Consider the following 6,065-nt stretch of genomic DNA (forward strand, 5'->3'; position numbering starts at 1 on the left):
CATAGTTTTTGTGTGAGGAAATAGAAGCTGGAATGTTGCCTGGTAAGCCATAACCTCGTGGCAATACACAGATTAATAGAAATGGGTTGATTTAAGATATAAGAGCTAGCTATCAATACTCTTAAATGATCAGCTAAGCAGTGATTTAATTAATATAGTTTCTGAGTGATTATTTCAGGTCTAGGTAGTTAGGATACAAACAAGCAGCCTCCGCCAACAAATCAGTCTTTTCCAAACCTCAGTTTCCAAAGGCTTTCTTCACAGGGCTGTTAATATTTCACTCCATGTTGCCAAACAAAACAAACTTTCAGCAATGGCACCAAAGAGGTTTGGTGTTGGGAAACACTCTCATCAGGGCTGAAGTCTGGTCTGGTAGGTAGCCTTTACTCTCCTGTTGTCTCCTTACCCTGTCACACCCCAGGACATGCAAATGGATAGATCACCACTTACTAACTAAAGTTGAAAGACATTGTAAATACACACTTGCTATTTCTAATAATGGCAAGAATATTCATCTGTAGCTATTTATTATTATTATTATTATTATTATTATTATTATTATTATTATTATTACTATTTGTATGGTTTTCCCATCAATTAGGGAAGTAAATCAAGAGGCTCTGAAGAAATTTCAAGTGTCTATTTCTGAGGGAAGTGTGACAGCGCTATTGATTGGCTGTCACATTGCACTGCAGTTGGACTGGGCTTCCTTAACTGGCTAAGCTCTTTTTCTAATCTTTTAAATTTTCTGTATTATTATTACTAATTATTTTTATTGTTATTACTGTGTGGGTACATACATGTATATGTGGAGATCAAATTTCCCTACACAATGTTGGTCCCCAGATCAAACTGAGGTCATCTGGCTTGAGTGAAGTCTTGAGTGAATGTGTATTTTGACATGGGCATGGACTGCCAGGGACTCCAAGACCTACTGGCATATGATGAATTGGCAAAGCCGTTACCCATATGGGCCAGGCTCATGAGTGATGTCAAAGCTTTCCTATGTAGTGTTTATGAACAAACTGGTCAATGTGTGCTAAGACTAACAACTGCAATTTCGTTCTCTTGGATGTTTACATCCTGAGACTGCTCACTTATGGAGACCCTGCTACAGAAACTAGCTAATCCGACCTCCGGTGCAGTATATAATAAACACACTGAGGTTCCACGTTGCAGTTGTACAAGTTAGAGAACCCCATCTGATCCCAGCCTCACTCTATGTCTCTGTTCTTTTTTCATCCTCAGACAGGGTTCCAGGACCCAAACAGAATTAGTGAAACTATTTGGTGTTGTTTTTCTTTCCCTTAGCTGGGACCTCCTTTGTGCTGATGTGGCCTCTGGGAAATCCTGGTGAAGAATTAGATTTACTTGGCCTTATAAATAAAGGACATTGAGCCTTTAATTCGTGATCCTAGAGAAGCTAAATAAGAAGGTGAACCCAAAGAAAAACATAAGCATCCTACTGAATATTAAACTTCATCAGGCAATGAAAGGAGACAGAGACAGAGACCCACATTGGAGCACCGGACTGAAATCTCAAGGTCCAAATCAGGAGCAGGAGAGAACACGAGCAAGGAACTCAGGACCGCAAGGGGTGCACCCACACACTGAGACAATGGGAATGTTCTATCGGGAACTCCCCAAGGCCAGCTGGCCCGGGTCTGAAAAAGCATGGGATAAAACTAGACTCACAGAACATAGCGAACAATGAGGACTACTGAGAACTCAAGAACAATGGCAATGGGTTTTTGATCCTACTGCACGTACTGGCTTTGTGGGAGCCTAGGCAGTTTGTATGCTCACCTTACTAGACCTGGATGGAGGTGGGTGGTCCTTGGTCTTCGCACAGGGCAGGGAACCCTGATTGATCTTTGGGCTGACGAGGGAGGTGGACTTGATCGGGGAAGGGGGAGGGAAATGGGAGGCGGTGGCGGGGAGGAGGCAGAAATCTTCAATAAGAAAGAAAGAAAGAAAGAAAGAAAGAAAGAAAGAAAGAAAGAAAGAAAGAAAGAAAGAAAGAAAGAGTAAAATATAACATGACAGTTTTCAAAGAAAAAAAAAAGATTTACTTGGCCTTGCATACCCTAGGCATCAATGACTAAGCCTATGTTTATTATTTGCTTTCCTGAACAGACACATTTCTTAGAGAGAGACCATACTAAAACTTAAATTTTGTGAAACACGAGAAAATAAGGATCAGAAATTTTGTGGATGAGATTGATAGGAATATATATGGAAGACACACTGAGACAAAGAGAAGATGAAAGGGTAAATGAGCCACTGTATCTGTCTACACAGAGGGAAAAAAATAGAAGGCAGGGAATAGTTTTAGAACTCTGGCCCCAAGCAGTTAACTCCATCTGAGCTTTCTGCTGGGCAAAACTTGCCTTCAAGTCATAGTCTTCAAAATTTTAGTGGGCCTGCCTCTTCGGGAACAGGTTCTACAGATACAAAACCCTCTCCAGCACTTGCTGCCTCTCTTTGGAATGTGAGATACATTGAAAATTTGGTCTAGGATTAGATAATGTGATATCTACATTAGATAATGTGTCTAAAGGTTTCAGCCAACTGATGACATACAATTAATAAATACTAAAACACAAGATGGGGGTGGGGCAAATGGTACTTTCAGAGGTTTGGCTGGACATTCTAAGCCAACAGCTTTGGTGTACACGTTAAAAATGAGGCTTCCTGGGGCTGGAAAGACGGCTCGGTGCTCTTTCAGAGGACCTGGGCTTAGTTACCAGATGGTAGCTCACAACCATCTAAGACTTCAGTTCCAGGGGACCTGACAACTCTTTTCTGACCTCTGAGGGTTCCTGCATATACATGGTGCCCATAAACTCTGGCACACACATATATGTAAAATAAATATTTTTCAGCAACCCTTAGCATCGCCACTGTGAAGTTTGAAAGTTGGTTTTTAAAAAAATCCAGATAAATCCAGAGCAGGATTTGATAAATCCAGAATGATTATTGACTTCATTTCTTATCCTTTTAAAAAATATATTCCTTCCCACTTCCCTCCTATCTGGGTCCACTCCCTTTCTGTGTCTCATTAGAAACAAACAGGCTTCTAAGGAATAATAAAATAAAAGATAAGATAAAACAAAAACTTCACTCTTAATGGTCAATTTTGTGTATACATTTTGGGAATCGAATTGGGAGCCTTGGGCATGCTAAGCAACTTTCCTAACTCTTATTTAAAAGGTTAAAACTATGAAGGCCAGGTTTTGGTTTCATTCAGGCCCTTGAATACAGTTAATCTTAGAACTTGCAGATAGATTACTAATAGCCATATTACAAATGGATAAGCGTTTTCAAGTGCTTTATATTAAGTACTCTATAAATTCATATCCAGTGAGGTGGGCATATTGCCATCCTGCAATCTAGGTGAGTTATAAACACTAATTTGCCACAGGCCACAGGACATTCTAGAGTATTTCAACTCACATCTTTGTTTCTGAAGTTCTTCCTTGGACTCTTGATCCTGTTTCTTTATGACCTCATTTATTTTTCAGTATTTCTTCCAACTTCTAGGCTAGTTTAATTGTGAGGTATAATCTCCATAAGACAAAAAAAAAAAACATTGTTTTTGACTAGTTTGCCAAGGAAAAATTTAAAAGGACAAATCTATATCCATTTATATGAATTAAGGGATATAAATACCATAAATTTGTTAAATCACTCTGGACATTTCCAAATACACCTTAGGAGTTAGAAATTAAATCAAATGAACATTCATTTTAGCATGTTAATATGTTTTGGAATCAGTTTTAGGGCAAGTATTTTCCAAAAGTCTGAGAAAAAGTATATATACATATATATATATATATATATATATATATATATATATACACACACACACATGTGCCTCTGTATATGTCTACATATATGCATATGTATACATCTATTTATATATATATGGATTATGTATGTATGTATGTGTGTATGTATGTATAACAGGTTGACCTCGAACTCACAGAGGTTCTGCCTGCGTCTGCCTTCCAAGTGCTGGAATTAAAGGTATGCACCACCACTGCCCAGTCATGTTTTGATTTTTGAGACAAGGTTTCTCAGTGTAGGTTTGGCTGTTCTGGAACTTGTTCTGTAGACCAGGCTGCTCTTGAACTCAGAGATCTGCCCGCCTCTGCCGCCAACAGCTGGAATCAAAGGCATGCATCACCACTGCTAGGCCTTACCTGTCTATTTGTTTTTAAACTTAGTAAGAATATTTAACATGGTCTCCAGACACCTTAACACAATTTTGAGTGTATAGTAGAGTCCCAGTTAAGGTCAACTTGTTTCCAGTCTTTCTACTGAGGTTAAAGGTGTGCACCACCAACACCCCGCTTTTTTTCTGTATTTTAGTTTATGAAATTTGGGCAAATTTTGATGGTTCCAAGAATTAAATCCAGAGCCTTGTGCAGGATATGTAAGCAGTATACCACTAGCAGCCCAAATTGAGCAATCTTTAAGGACCCTCTTAACTCTAATATGAAATAACTACAAAGGATTTCAGTCAACTTTTTAGTATGCCAGTCAGTTTACCAGCATCCAAGTAGATGCCCTTTTAAGTCAGTTGTCTAGAACTGCCATAGGCCATTGAAGAGTGTTGTCACTGCTTAGAAGATACTTGTTTAAATTGCTTTTGGGAACATTTTTATGAGCACCAATAAAGTAATCCTATTTAGCTGGTTCACATGCTACCCAAGAATTACTTTCATCTCAATAGATTTTTAACACTTAAGCAAAACAGTCTAAAGGCAAGTGCAAACAAATCATTTCCAAATAATAGGTCAAGCAGTGTTTGGACTAAGTAAATGACTGTTGAGGAGAGGACTTGAAGATCATCATGTCTCATTCAATGTGAAGCACCAAGATAAACAGCTCCCATTGTAAGCAATGAGGCTTTTCAGTAGGAGCTGCCTAAGTAGATACTAACAAACCTTAAACAGATGTGCTATAATTATCTCCATTCAAACACATAGCTGAGAGCTCACTTATTTGAGTGGAATAGAGAAGGATATGGGGTGATCAAGGGCTCATCTAAATTTCCAGTTTCCTCAGGAAGTAACCATCTCTATCTTAAGCAGTTTTTGAAGAGTGGGTCCTGAAGTCTCTGAAATCCTGGTGAAGTCTCATCGGATGGCCTGACTGCTACAGCTATAGTAGGTAGTGACTACTGTATTGCCCAGTAGAGTTCTAGATTGAGAAGTAATTAAAGTGGGTAGATGCAAATGGCACCAAGTTTTAAAAGTTGACCTATGGCTATGCAGGCATACCTTGTCTGTTGACCCATATTACATCAGAACTAAATGTCTTATTGAAAAGCGTGCTCGCGCACGTGTGTGTGTGTGTGTGTGTGTGTGTGTGTGTGTGTGTGTGTAGCTCACGATGAGTTTTGAATACCTGGTAATGTAGGTCTATAATCAAAGCGACTTACAGGCTGAGGTAAGAGTATCACCAATTCATGGCCAGCCTGGGGAAGTTTCAACATTAAAACAAAAATACAGAAAGGTCTGGGGAGTCAAATTTAGCACTAGGGCGCTTGCCTAGCATGCATTGAGGTCCTGGGCTCCAACACAGTTTCTAACAAATAGAATCACCACACTAAAAGCCCTAGATAAGTAGTGAGCCAAAAGACTTATTGAATCAAAACTACACCGAGGAAGTGAGTTTGATTATCAGTGGAGGGCTCTGCAGGTGCCACTGCCAGCTCAAGGTGTGTAACAGCTAAAGTCCACCCACCTATCAGTGATGTGCTCAGAAAGAGCCATCTGAATGAAGGACTTAACGTTTCAGAGACGTTAGACTGGATGGAGGACAGACACTCCACAAGCCCACATGCATACCCACTCTGAGGACAAGGGAAGTCAGCCAAGGCAGCAGACACATCTACTTCAAATGTTAATCACCTCTTTCCATTGAACAAGATAAAAAAACCTTGGCCAAATAATGAACCAGTTGTAGTAGAATCCTCCACTCGAAAAATTGCCTGTATGACTGGACTAAGGTACTAGAATATTAGCATCCACCTTTTAAAACCCCAAAGATGAAAA

The sequence above is a fragment of the Chionomys nivalis genome, chromosome X (genome assembly GCF_950005125.1).
Source record: "Chionomys nivalis chromosome X, mChiNiv1.1, whole genome shotgun sequence".
Classification (NCBI taxonomy): domain Eukaryota; kingdom Metazoa; phylum Chordata; class Mammalia; order Rodentia; family Cricetidae; genus Chionomys; species Chionomys nivalis.